The 13,492-nt window shown below is 39.0% G+C and overlaps 1 long non-coding RNA gene across 1 annotated transcript in view; it reads right to left on the reverse strand.

Moving 5' to 3' along the window:
- Positions 1 to 13,413, reverse strand: part of LOC309660591 — a 139,751-nt gene extending 126,338 nt beyond the window's left edge. The window contains exons 1-2 of the long non-coding RNA XR_014263488.1: positions 13,287 to 13,413; positions 11,823 to 11,936 (exon numbers count right to left, since the gene is read on the reverse strand). This is a non-coding gene — a long non-coding RNA (uncharacterized lncRNA). The remainder of the gene's footprint in view (positions 1 to 11,822; positions 11,937 to 13,286) is intronic.
- Positions 13,414 to 13,492: the final 79 nt, after the last annotated feature.

Consider the following 13,492-nt stretch of genomic DNA (forward strand, 5'->3'; position numbering starts at 1 on the left):
AGTATGGGTCTTGCATGGAAGTGAAATGAACACTTATGACAGAGTTTCAGGAAAACTGGGAGGGTATACGACTTAAATGGGCAAGCATGCCAAAAAGTCTCACACATGAGCTCAATGTTTGAAAAAAGACAAATAGGTAAACAGGCTGTAAATAATGAGATTGCCCAGAAAATTTCAGCATTGACATGCTATTAATCCATTTAGTAGCAATATTTCTTGTATAAAATGTATTTTTTTAAATAATTTTATTTATTTATCTTTGGCTGTGTTGGGTCTTTGTTGCTGCGCACGGGCTTTCTCTAGCTGCGGTGAGCAGGGGGCTACTCTTCGTTGTGCTGCGCGGGCTTCTCATTGTGGTGGCTTCTCTTGTTGCAGAGCACAAGGTCTAGGCATGCAGGCTTCAGTAGTTGTGGCACGCAGGCTCAGCAGTTGTGGCTCACGAGCTCTAGAGCAAAGGCTCAGTATTTGAGGCACACGGGCTTAGTTGCTCTGTGGCATGTGGGATCTTCCCGGACCTGGGCTCGAACCCGTGTCCCCTGCATTGGCTGGCGGATTCTTAACAACTGCGCCACCAGGGAAGCCCTAAAGGTGTGACTGTGTTTCTGTTTTGTAATTTAGTGCATGTGTAGCCATTTTTAGATTCCACCTATAAGTGATATCTTATGATAAGTCTCTTTTTCTGTCTGACTTATGTCACTTAGAATGATAGTACCTAAGTCCACCCAAGTTGCTGCAACTGGCCTGATTTCATTGATTTCATGGCTGAGTAATATTCCATTGTACATAAATACCACATCTTCTTTATCCACTTTTTCCTTCCAAGGACATCTAGGTTGTATCCAAGTCAAGGCTCTTGTAAACAGAGCAGCACTAAACGTTGGGGTGCCTGTGTCCTGTCGATTTTTGGTTTTCCCAATATATACACCCATGAGTGGAAGTGCCATATGCTCTGTAGCTCTGTTTTTTAGATTTTTGGGGAAACACAATACACTTCTCCAGAGTGGCCGTTGGCAATTTACATTCCCACCAACAGCGTAACAGGGCTCCCTTTCCTCCATGCCCTGTCCTCCATTTCTGGTTTTTACTCTTTGTGAGAATGGCCATTCTGACTGGTGGGAAGTGATACCTTTTGTAGCGTTGATTTGCATTGCCTGCCTGTGCGTCATTGGCGAAGTTCAGCCGCTTTTCATGTGCTTTAATGGCGAGTCCAATCTACCTCTTGAAATCCCTTTCCTGCAATTCTGCCTTGCTTACAAGTCCTTTTCGATGACATACCTCAAGACGTTTTTCGTCGACAGGTATCATTTACAATGGTGCAGGTTTGTGAATTGCAGTGTCCCGAGCTCCATTTTTCAACTTGTTTTTTTGGGAACTGGCCACAAAACAGCATGTTTGCTGCAAGCCCTATTCTGGTTACGGGGGCAAGCTGAGCCCTTGGTCAATTCCTCTTCCTGATTGGAAATTAGAGTGGCATGTGCCTGTCCAAACACCTAGGGCTTGTCTCTCATTGGTTACCCCCTTCCACTTCATCCTCCGGACAAATTCCAAACTGTACGAAAAAGGATGTTGAAGGTGCTGACTTCCCCAAGTGGGGAGATTGTGAGGGAAGAGGCTGGAGGGGGGAACCCGACCACCAGGAGATCAGGAGATGAGGTGCCTTTTCCAAACTCTTGCTGATCAGACGGTGTACCATCCTCTAGGTGTCCCATGTTGAGCATTCTTTCATGTGTTTGTTGGCTATTTGTATGTCTTCTTTGGAGAAATGTCTATTTAGATCTTCTGCCCATTTTTGGATTGGGTTGCTTGTTTTTTTGATATTGAGCTGCATGAGCTGCTTGGATATTTTGCAGATTAATCCTTTGTCAGTTGCTTCATTTGCAAATATCTTCCCACATTATGAGGGTTGTCTTTTCATCTTGTTTATGGTTTCCTTTGCTGTGCAAAAGCTTTTAAGTTTCATTAGGTCCCATTTGTTTAGCTTTGTTTTTATTTCCATTTCTCTAGGAAGTGGGTCAAAAAGGATCTTGCTGTGATTTATATCATAGAGTGTTATATGTTTTCCTCTAAGAGTTTTAAAATGTCTGGCCTTACATTTAGGTCTTTAATCCATTTTGAGGTTATTTTGGGGTATGGTGTTAGGGAGTGTTCTAATTTCATTCTTTTACATGTAGCTGTCCAGTTTTCCCAGCACCACTTATTGAAGAGGCTGTCTTTTCTCCACTGTATATTCTTGCTTCCTTTATCAAAAATAAGGGGACCATATGTGCATGGGTTTATCTCTGGGCTTTCTATCCTGTTCCATTGATCTATATTTCTGTTTTTATGCCAGTACCATAGTGTCTTGATTAGCGTACCTTTGTAGGATAGTCTAAATTCAAGGAGCCTGATTCCTCCAGCTCCGTTTTTCTTTCTCAAGATTGCTTTGGCTATTTGGGGTCTTTTGTGTTTCCATACAAATTGTGCAATTTTTTGTTCTAGTTCTGAGAAAAATGCCATTGGTAGTTTGATAGGGACTGCACTGAATCGTAGATTGCTTTGGGTAGTATAGGCATTTTCACAATCTTGATTCTTCCAATCCAAGAACATGGTATATCTCTCCATCTGTTTGTATCATCTTTAATTTCTTTCATCAGTGTCTTAGAGTTTTCTGCATGCAGGTCTTTTGTCTCCTTAGGTAGGTTTATTCCTAGATATTTTATTCTTCTTGTTGCAATGGTAAATGGGAGTGTTTCCTTGATTTCTCTTTCAGGTTTTTCATCATTAGTGTATAGGAATGCTAGAGATTTCTGTGCATTAATTTTGTATCCTGCTACTTTACCAAATTCATTGATTAGCTCTAGTAGCTTTCTGGTAGCATCTTTAGGATTCTCTATGTATAGTATCATGTCATCTGCAAACAGTGACAGCTTTATTTCTTCTTCTCCAATTTGTATTCCTTTTATTTCTTTTTCTTCTCTGATTGCTGTGGCTAAAACTTCCAAAACTATGTTGAATAACAGTGGTGAGAGTGGGCAACCTTGTCTTGTTCCTGATCTTAGAGGAAATGGCTTGTTTTTCACCATTGAGAATGATGTTGGCTGTGGGTTTGTCATATATGGCCTTTATTATGTTGAGGTAAGTTCCCTCTATGCCTACTTTCTGGAGGGTTTTTATCATCAATGGGTGTTGAATTTTGTCGAAAGCTTTTTCTGCATCTATTGAGATGATCATATGGTTTTTCCCCTTAAGTTTTTTAAAATGCTGTAGCACCTTGATTTGCATATATTGAAGAATCCTTGCATTCCTGGGATAAACCCCACTTGATCATGGTGTATGATCCTTTTAATGTGTTGTTGGATTCTGCTTGCTAGTATTTTGTTGTGGATTTTTGCATCTATGTTCATCAGAGATACTGGCCTGTAGTTTTCTTTCTTTGTGACATCTTTGTCTGGTTTTGGTATCAGGGCGATGGTGGCCTCATAGAATGAGTTTGGGAGTGTTCCTCCCTCTGCTATATTTTGGGAGAGTTTGAGAAGGATAGGTGTTAGCTCTTCTCTAAATGTTTGATAGAATTCGCCTGTGAAGCCATCTGGTCCTGGGCTTTTGTTTGTTGGAAGAGTTTTAATCACAGTTTCAATTTCAGTGTTTGTGACTGGTCTGTTTGTATTTTCTAGTTCTTCCTGGTTCAGTTTGGGAAGGTTGTACTTTTCTAAGAATTTGTCCACTTCTTCCAGGTTGTCCATTTTATTGGCATATAGTTGCTTGTAGTAATCCCTCATGATTCTTTGTATTTCTGCAGGGTCAGTTATTACTTCTCCGTTTTCATTCCTAATTCTGTTGATTTGAGTCTTCTCCCTTTTTCGCTTGATGAGTCTGGGTAGTAGTTTATCAATTTTGTTTATCTTCTCAAAGAACCAGATTTTAGTTTTATTGATCTTTGCTATTGTTTCCTTCAATTCTTTTTCATTTATTTCTGATCTGATCTTTATGATTTTTCTTTCTGCTAACTTTGGATTTTTTTGTTCTTCTTTCTCTAATTGCTTTAGGTTAGGTTGTTTGAGTCTTGTTTTTTGAGGTAGGACAGTATTGCTCTAAATTTCCCTCTTAGAACTGCATTTGCTGCATCCCATAGGTTTTGGGTCATCATGTTTTCATTGCATTTGTTTCTACTTATTTTTTGATTTTCTCTTGGATTTCTTCAGTGACCTCCTGGTTATTTAGTAGCGTATTCTTTGGCCTCTATGTGTTTGTATTTTTTACAGTTTTTTCCTGTAATTGATATCTAGTCTCATAGCGTTGTTGTCAGAAAAGATACTTGATACGATTTCAATTTTCTTAAATTTACCAAGGCTTGATTTGTGACCCAAGATATGATCTATCCTGGAGAATGTGCCATGAGCACTTGAGAAGAAAGTGTATTCTGTTGTTTTTGGATGGAATGTCCTATGAATATCAATTAAGTCCATCCTGTTGAATGTATCATTTAAAGCTTGTGTTTCCTTATTTCTTTTCATTTTGGATGATCTGTCCATTGGTGAAAGTGGGGTGTTAAAGTCCCCTACTATTATTGTGTTACTGTCAATTTCCCCTTTTATGGTTGTTAGCATTTGCCTTATGTATTGAGGTGTTCCTATGTTGGGTGCATATTTATAGTTGTTATATCTTCTTCTTGGAATGATCCCTTGATCATTATGTAGTGTCCTTCTTTTTCTCTTGTAATAGTCTTTACTTTAAAGTCTATTTCGTCTGATATGAGAATTGCTACTCCACTTTCTTTTGATTTCCATTTGCATGGAATATCTTTTCCCATCCCCTCACTTTCAGTCTGTATGTGTCCCTAGGTCTGAAGTGGTCTCTTGTAGACAGCATATATACGGGTCTTCTTTTTGTATCCATTCAGCCATTCTGTGTTTTGGTTGGAGCATTTAATCCATTTACATTTAAAGTAATTATCGTTATGTATGTTCCTATTACCATTTTCTTAATTGTTTTGGGTTTGTTATTGTAGGTCTTTTCCTTCTCTTGTGTTTCCCACTTACAGAAGTTCCTTTAGCATTTGTTGTAAAGCTGGTTTGGTGGTACTGATTTCTCTTAACCTTTGCTTATCTGTAAAGGTTTTAATTTCTCTGTCGAATCTGAATGAGATCCTTACTGGGTAGAGTAATCTTGGTTGTCGGTTTTTCCCTTTCATCACTTTAAATATGTCCTGCTACTCCCTTCTGGCTTGCAGAGTTTCTGCTGAAAGATCAGCTGTTAACCTTATGGGGATTCCCTTGTATATTATTTGTTTTCCCTTGCTGCTTTTAACATTTTTTCTTTGTATTTAATTTTTGATAGCTTGATTAATATGCATCTTGGCGTGTTTCTTTTGGATTTATCCTGTATGGGACTCTCTGCACTTCCTGGACTTGACTTCATTTCGTTTCCCATGTTAGGAAAGTTTTCAACTGTAATCTCTTCAATTATTTTCTCAGACCCTCTCTTTTTCTCTTTTTCTTCTAGGACCTCTATAATTTGAATGTTGGTGTGTTTAATGTTGTCCCAGAGGTCTCTGAGACTGTCCTCAATTCTTTTCATTCTTTTTTCTTTATTCGGTGCCAAGTTTCTAACCATTCCCTATCCCTTCAGCTGTTCTTCACATAACATGGTCTCTAGCTGCTTTGCCATCATGGGGTTGTACTGCTCCAATTAAGCGCCATTGTCTTAAAATGTGGCACTGAGGTACAACACATTTGTGATAGTTATTTTATGTGTCAATTTGGCTGGGCCATGGTGCCTGGATATGTAGCCAAACATTCTGGATATTTCTGTGAGGGTGCTTTGGGATGAAATTAACATTTAAGTTGGTGGATTTTTGAGTAAAGCAGAATGCCCTCCATAATGTGGATGGGCTTCATCCAATCAGTTGAAGGCCAGACTAGCACAATAGACTGACCTCCCTCAAGCAAGAGAGAATTCTGCCAGCAGAGAATTCTGCCTTCAGACTTGAACTGCAGCATCAGCTCTCCTGCCAGCCCACCCTGCATATTTTGGACTTGTCAGACTCCATAATCACATGAGCCAGTTCCTTAAAATAAATCACTTTCTATATATATACACACATCCTGCTGTTTCTGTTTCTCTGGAGAACCCTGACTAATATAACATGCATGCAGATATTTGTCCTATATGCACAGAATACTGCAGAGAGATTATTCCTAGTCACACCTCAGAGAGGGCAGTCCTTAATCACAGATACAATGAAATCAACAAAGATTTATACAAGATAAAAGACAATAACCAAATGTAAACCAGGGAGAAGAAAAATATAAAGGGAGGAAGAAAGAAAATTACATTTGCTTTTTTAGCTATCACACCACTTAACTCATAATTGAGCAAAAGGAGGAAAGAACTCCTTTGAAGTTTTTTAAAAAAATCAACCCATCTGCTTCTGGAGTATCCAGTTACCATGCTCCCTTCACCCATCCAGAAAACACTTTTATTCCATGTTGAACCAATAATATGAATCATTTTTTTGGAATACCACCTTTTGTCTGTTGCTATAATTTCCAGATGACATGTTTTGCTTGCCATAACTACCTCCCAAGGCAAAAGGTGGTCCCATGGCCCAGAATTGGAAATTATTTCCAGGTCCCCTTCAGAACCTGGTTAATTAAGCCTTGCTCAGCCATATATGTGATATATATAACATACTATGTCCCATCCCTTACTCTGAGTGAGTGTGATATCTGCATGTAAATATTTGTATATTGTCATTCATTCACTCAAATATATGTGCCAGGCACTGAGCTAGCTATTGAGTACACAGTCATGAACAAGATTGATATGGCCCTGTCCTCATGGACTTATATTTTAGCGGGGAAGACAAATAATCGGTAAGAAAATAAATTATGATAACTGTCATGATGGAAATAAATGGAGTACTGTGAGACAGAAGAGGTCTTCAAACTAAGACCTGAATATTTAAAAAAATAAAATAGAGAAAAGTAAGGGAAGAGCATTTCAGAAAACAGCAAGTACAAAAGCTCTGAACTGGGAAAAACTTGGAGTGTTTAGAAAATATCAGAAAATCCATGTGGTTGAATCCCAATGATGACGGAAAGGATTGAAAATGAGGTAGGATACGTAGGCAGAGACCAGATCATAAAGGGTTTCATAGTGAAATTTATTAGGGCAAAGAATGGAACCCTCCTGAACTTGGAAACCAGATTACTTTCTCAAAAAGTGAAACCAGGAAGAATCAAAGCACAATGAACAAGAATCACCATCTGTGGAAGCGGTTACAAGCAGAAAAGAAAGTGTGTGTATGGCTGGAGAATTTGAAAAATATACAATTCCAGAGTGACTACAGTATAGACATAGAGAACAATGATTAGAATATGTTTATAACTTAAGCTGAAACATAATCAATGATATTGAACCCTGCCTGAAGGAGTAATCTGCTAACAAGTCTGAGATATTCCTTAAAGGTACCTCTCCAGCCATGGCAGGGCAGGGAGAAATGGGGGAGGTGTTAACAGACTGCTCAATATCTTCCTGTCAATATTCCAACAAAGATAGTTCTGTTGTTACCTGTTTTGTACATTAGTCTTCCATTTCAAAAAAGGTAAAAAAAAATCTTTGAAAACTGCTTCAAAAACAGAAACTATAATTATATATATATAATGGCATATATGGAGAATATAACTAATATATATTATATATATGGAGACTGTAACTATAAATATGTATATATATATGAGGCAGGAAGAGAGAGAGAGAGGGAGAGAAAGACAAGGAGAGAAGGAAAGAGAAAGAGGGTGTGGGAGAGAGAAAGAGGGAGAGACAGAGGGGGTTCCTAGGTGAGCAGAGTATCGGACAGCCTTAGCAGAAATACTCATATAGAGGAAATAAATGCATAAGACTAAATAGTTTGATGGAATTAGTCATTAACATCACCCAACAGCCTGCTTTGGCTCTGATTCCAGGCTCACAAACAAACTTCTACTGACAAGAGCTGGTTTCTCATGGGAGAATATATTGATACTCCATGAGTTTCTGGGGCACATGACATTTATATTTCACCATTAAACATCATCAATGAGGTTTCTAAATCAGTGTCTAATTAATTTCTGCACTTGAAAAACAGGATCCCCCAGTGCAATGACTACCTCATGGAACTGTCACACTCAGGCTTCCAGAGAGTGACCTACCAATGTCTGTGACTTCTGTGGCTGGTCTCTTTTTTTTTTTTTTTTAAGATTTTTTTTTTTTTTTAATTCACGTTCTTTTATTTATTTATCTATTTATTTATTTATGACTGTGTTGAGTCTTCGTTTCTGTGCGAGGGCTTTCTCTAGTTGCGGCAAGTGGGGACCTCTCTTAATCGCGGTGCGCGGGCCTTTCACCATCGTGGCCTCTCTTGTTGCGGAGCACAGGCTCCAGACGCGCAGGCTCAGTAATTGTGGCTCACGGGCCCAGTTGCTCCACGGCATGTGGGATCTTCCCAGACCAGGGCTCGAACCCGTGTCCCCTGCACTGGCAGGCAGATTCTCAACCACTGCACCACCAGGGAAGCCCGCTGGTCTCTTTTCTATCCACAACCAACTGGAACTAGAGAATCTCATCCATATAAAGGGACTATCCACAGTAGGAACCCACACTTACCTGCAATGCAATACGATAGGAAAAGAACTTCCTACCTTCTTCATAGAAAAAGAAGCATAGTGGCTTAAAGACAGACATGCAGTTTTAGCACTTGGACTGTTTTTATCATAGACAGAGAATGTTAAAGGTTAGATCTGAAAGTTCATTGTGTCCAACCACTGAGTTTTAAAGGTGACAAGAGAGGCTTGAGAGATTAGATGGTCTGCTTCCAAAATACAACCAGGACTCCTGTGCTAAACTGTTCCCACTATGATAACTCCCTACCTCATGGTAATAGTTGCTCACACTCTTAATCTTCTTGCAGCCATTAAAACTTCATATTCTCATTCTATGCAATGATGTGTAAACTTTAAAAAGAAATTGTTTTCCAAGAAATCAAAGATAGCCTTCTATAAAACTTTTTCCTTCCCATTAAGAGCAATAGGTATTTAGTTAACTCCAGCCTATACGGCAGCCAAAATGATCCTTTTATAATGAAAGTCATAATACCTTTCTGCTTAAAACCCTGAAACAACTCCTATTCCACAAAGAGTAAAAGCTAGTTCTTCCAATAGCCTACAAATCCTGCACCTCCATTCTCACCCTGTTCCTGCCACACTGTCTTCCTTGCTGTTCCCAATATACCAAGTACTCACCTGCCTTAGGACCTCTGTGCTGGCTGTTCCCTCTGCCTGGAACTTTTTTTCTCCCAAATAAGCTGAATGACTAATTCCTTCAACTCCTTCAAGTCTTTGCTCAAATGTCATCTTCTCAATGAGACCTGCCCTGACCATTCTATTTAAAAGTACTACACCCAACCCTCTTCACTTCCAATGCCCCTAACCCTGACTTTCTCCTTTTTCTATAGGATTTAACACCGTCTAACATACGACATCATTTACTTACTATGTTTATTGCTCATTGTCTGTCTCTTTCCACCAGAATGTAAGCTCCATGAAGGCAGGAATCTTGGTGTATTTTTCCACTATTATATCCCTAACATTTGAAAGAGTGCCTAACCCTCAACAAATACTTGCTGGATGAATTAATTCATTCAATTAATGGCATTTGGAAATTTGACCACTTTATGTCTACCAATAATAAAATGTCATATCTAAAGTGAGTAGGATCAAAGTTGAATCCTTACCCAGATAGGCTGGCTCTTCCAATGGATTCCATTAAGGAGGGAAATATACTAACGCAATAATACATTTCTAGTCTCTGAAAATCTTCTTTGGTGTTGCCATCAATAAAATGAAAAGGAGTTACTGTTTAATAATTAAAAGATGATCACAACAAGGATTTACTGTATAGCACATGGAACTATATTCAATATCTTGTAAAAACCTGTAATAGAAAAGAATCTGAAGCTGTACACCTGAAACTAACACAATATTGTAAATCAACTATAGTTTAATAAATAAAATAAATTTTTTAAAAAAGATGATCAGGGAATTCCCTGGAGGTCCAGTGGTTAGGACTCTGCACTCTCCCTGCCGAGGGCACGGGTTCAGTCCCTGGTCGGGGACCTAAAATCCCCCAAGCTGCGCAGTGGGGCCCAAAAGAAAAAAATTAATAAAAAGATGATCAACTACTCTTTTTCAAAGAAACACCCAAATGCATTAAAAATGAGTATCAAACCAACCCAGAATGTACTGACAAGGAATACTATTTATTTAGCATCAATTAAGCTGTCAATTTTTCTTGGTTATAACCTTGACATGTTCTCTTGCACAGTATTCTGAGAAACTGCCACAAAATGAGAATCTAAGAAGTGTGTGTGTGTGTGCATGTATCTTTATAAGCAGTCATGACAAAGTACCTGAGAGTAAGCATACTGACCTATCTATTCTATGCAAGTACTCTATACATCTTTCAACTGGTTTGTTTTTTCAACAATCATGAGGGATTTGTTCTTAAATATCCTCATTCTATTTCCAAGCCCTTTTTGTAAACAAACATGGATAAATAGCTGGCTGAGAATAGCAATGCAGGTGGCCACTGTGTATGGTCAAGCATTGCACATCTCTGCAAGTGCCATGTGTATTGTACATGGATTATGATGTACATGCACCAGTACCACCACCACCACCCTTCCCAGGAGTTGTGCAGTATTCACCCATGGGTCTGTTCAATCTAACCAGCTCAGACTGGAACTAAAACCAATGATCTTTCCTCTTGGAAAAAGTAATTCAAAATGACTGAGCTAATCAATCCTAGACAATGATATATGAACTGATTTACATTAATATAATATCCTCAAAACATTTACCAGTAACTAAAAAATGGAGAAGGTGTTAGAGACACAACTATCTTAAAATGACTTTATATGATAGGTCACAGTTTCCCATCCCTGAATCTTTGTTTAATTGGCAGTTGGTTTTCTGGTAAAGGGTAGAAAATCTGATACTCATAATGATCTTAGAGCACACTCAAGTGGATAAATACTAAACTAGCAATGTTTTTCTTAAAGATATGTCTTGCTCCATGATAGAAAAAAATGAAAAGAGAAGGTGGTGGAAACAAAGATTACTGAATGAATGAAGATGTACCAACCCTTATCACAAGGGCTTGTAGTTTAAATTATTTCTTTAATAACGAGGATGGATTTTTGGCTGGTCTAGCCATACTTTCTATTTAGTATTCTTCACTCCTTCTTGAGTCAATTTAGGGGGACTTTGAATAGAACTTTGGGTTTTTTTGGGGAGGGGGTGTTTAGTTTTTTTTTTTGGCTGTGCCGCAAGGCATGTAGGATCTTAGTTCCCCGACCGGGGATCAAACCCGCGTCCTCTGCAGTGGAAGCTCGGAGTCTTACCACTGGACCGCCAGGGAAGTCCCTCGAATAGAACTTTGAATAGAACAAAGCTACCTTATATGGTAACAAAGCTGTAATCTAAACCTCTTGTACCTCGTACTTATGAATGAAACCAAGTGGCCTCGTTATAGGAAAAATACCTGAAATGAGACACTTAAACAACCAAAATGTCCATAACTAAAATATCCCTACCTAACTCAATTTCAATCTTGCAATCTCCAGAAAGCATTTTGCTTTTTCACATCTCTACTCCTTGAATCCTATTGCTCCCTCATCCTGAAGTGCACATCCTTGCCTCCTCCTCTCCTCTTACCTTCATCAGTTCCCACTACCTCATCTCTCAGAAAAAAAAAAAAGGGCACTAAGCAGACACGTAGCAGGTATCCACAACAATAATACTTACCACTGTGCCATATTTGTTTCTTCTTATGTCTACTCCTCCATTGAACTGTGTGCCAGGCAAGAACCAGGTTTTTTTTGTTTTGTTTTGTTCTGTTTATCTTTATATCTCCAGGGCCTAAAAAGCATTTGTTAAAAGATGTACATATATGTTTATTTAGAAATGGAATTTGACATCACAGTAAAAATAGGTCCAGGGTGAAGACACCAAAGATGTGATTGTCTTGAATGCCCTGCCCTCTCTTACCTCCCATATATTCACTTAATCACTCGTACTGCTTCATGTGGAAAAATTACTTGGAAAATATTTTTTAAATACTTTTAACAGTCAAACCAGTAACCAAAAACCTTAAATCAAGAAGTGAAAATAAAAGTGTCTTCTTTCTGTGTCCACCTTGAGAAGTTCCATCTGTGGGACTGGTTTCTCCAAGATAAGAAGCAAAACTAGTTCCTCACTTTCTCTCCTCACTCCCTCCAGTCCTACCTCAAAGATCTCGTACCCTGTCCCCTTCAAAGTCAAAGGTACCCATCCCAGCAGAAAATGAATTCAAATACACTTGTAACTGTAAACCAAAATAGTGTGAAGGCATTCGCTATACTCTGGCTGGGCGCTGAGACAATGAAGGGCAAACTAATCTCCCCAAATATGCAAAGCTGCAGAAGGTGGCAGAATAACTGCTGCTATTTATTTTTGTTCAAGAGGACTAGGCTAAACTACACAACTTAAGTAATACAGACTTTAATATATTGTAATAAAACAAAGCCACATTATTTCAATATTAGAGTAAGTTAGACCTTCTATATGATAAAAATACTTCCTCCAGCAACTCTGCCAGTGAAGATCTATTCCGTCGTAGGTTGAAATTCAAACTAGCCTTTTGCCAGCTGGTGATATTGAGCAATGTACTGAGAGTCTCTGGGCCTGTTTCCTCAATCTCCAAAATGAGAGTACGATGAGGTACCGCGGTTAGGTTCCCAAGTCAGTAAGTACGGTGGGGGGGGGGGGGGAAGCCTGTCACAATTACCTTTGAAAAATCACTTGAATTACCCCTAAGTATAGCATATTGACTTTAGTCTGACTTTACTGACTATACAGTAAACCTTATGGGCACTAAATTTTGAGAAACCACTTAAACTGAAGAAATAAAAAAGAATGTATATATGCGTACATGTAGGCATTAAGGCCATTCTGGTTTTAACTCTAAAATCACTAATAGTGAACAGGGTATGGCTAGAGAACACAGCTCCAGAGTTTAGTAAATGTTAGTGTCCTGCCTTTCTTCTGCCCTTTAGCCTTCCAGGAAATCTCCCAGAGCAGTCGTTTTAATGTCGTTATGCCTGAGGCGCAGGTAGTGACTTATGCAGCGAATACTTCGAGGGAAGAAACTTTGTAACCCGTTTGGAGTTCTCCTCCTTACACTCGCACTTAGAAGTGCCTCGCTAAATAAGAGGATGAATTATTACCTACCACAGATTAGAGCTCGGGCCATTTCAATGTACTAATACCTCGGAAATTTTACAAAGCAAACTTGCTACACACATCACTACCTCAAAGCCGCAGTCGTCCCTTAGCTCCAGAAAAGCTTGGCCCAATCCTTTCGGCTTCCGTAACCTCGCTCAATTTCGCGAGACTAAGGCTGAGCTCCGCGAGACTAAGGCTGAGCTCCGCGGCAC

This window comes from Balaenoptera physalus, assembly GCF_965194825.1.
Source record: "Balaenoptera physalus genome assembly, chromosome: 4".
Classification (NCBI taxonomy): domain Eukaryota; kingdom Metazoa; phylum Chordata; class Mammalia; order Artiodactyla; family Balaenopteridae; genus Balaenoptera; species Balaenoptera physalus.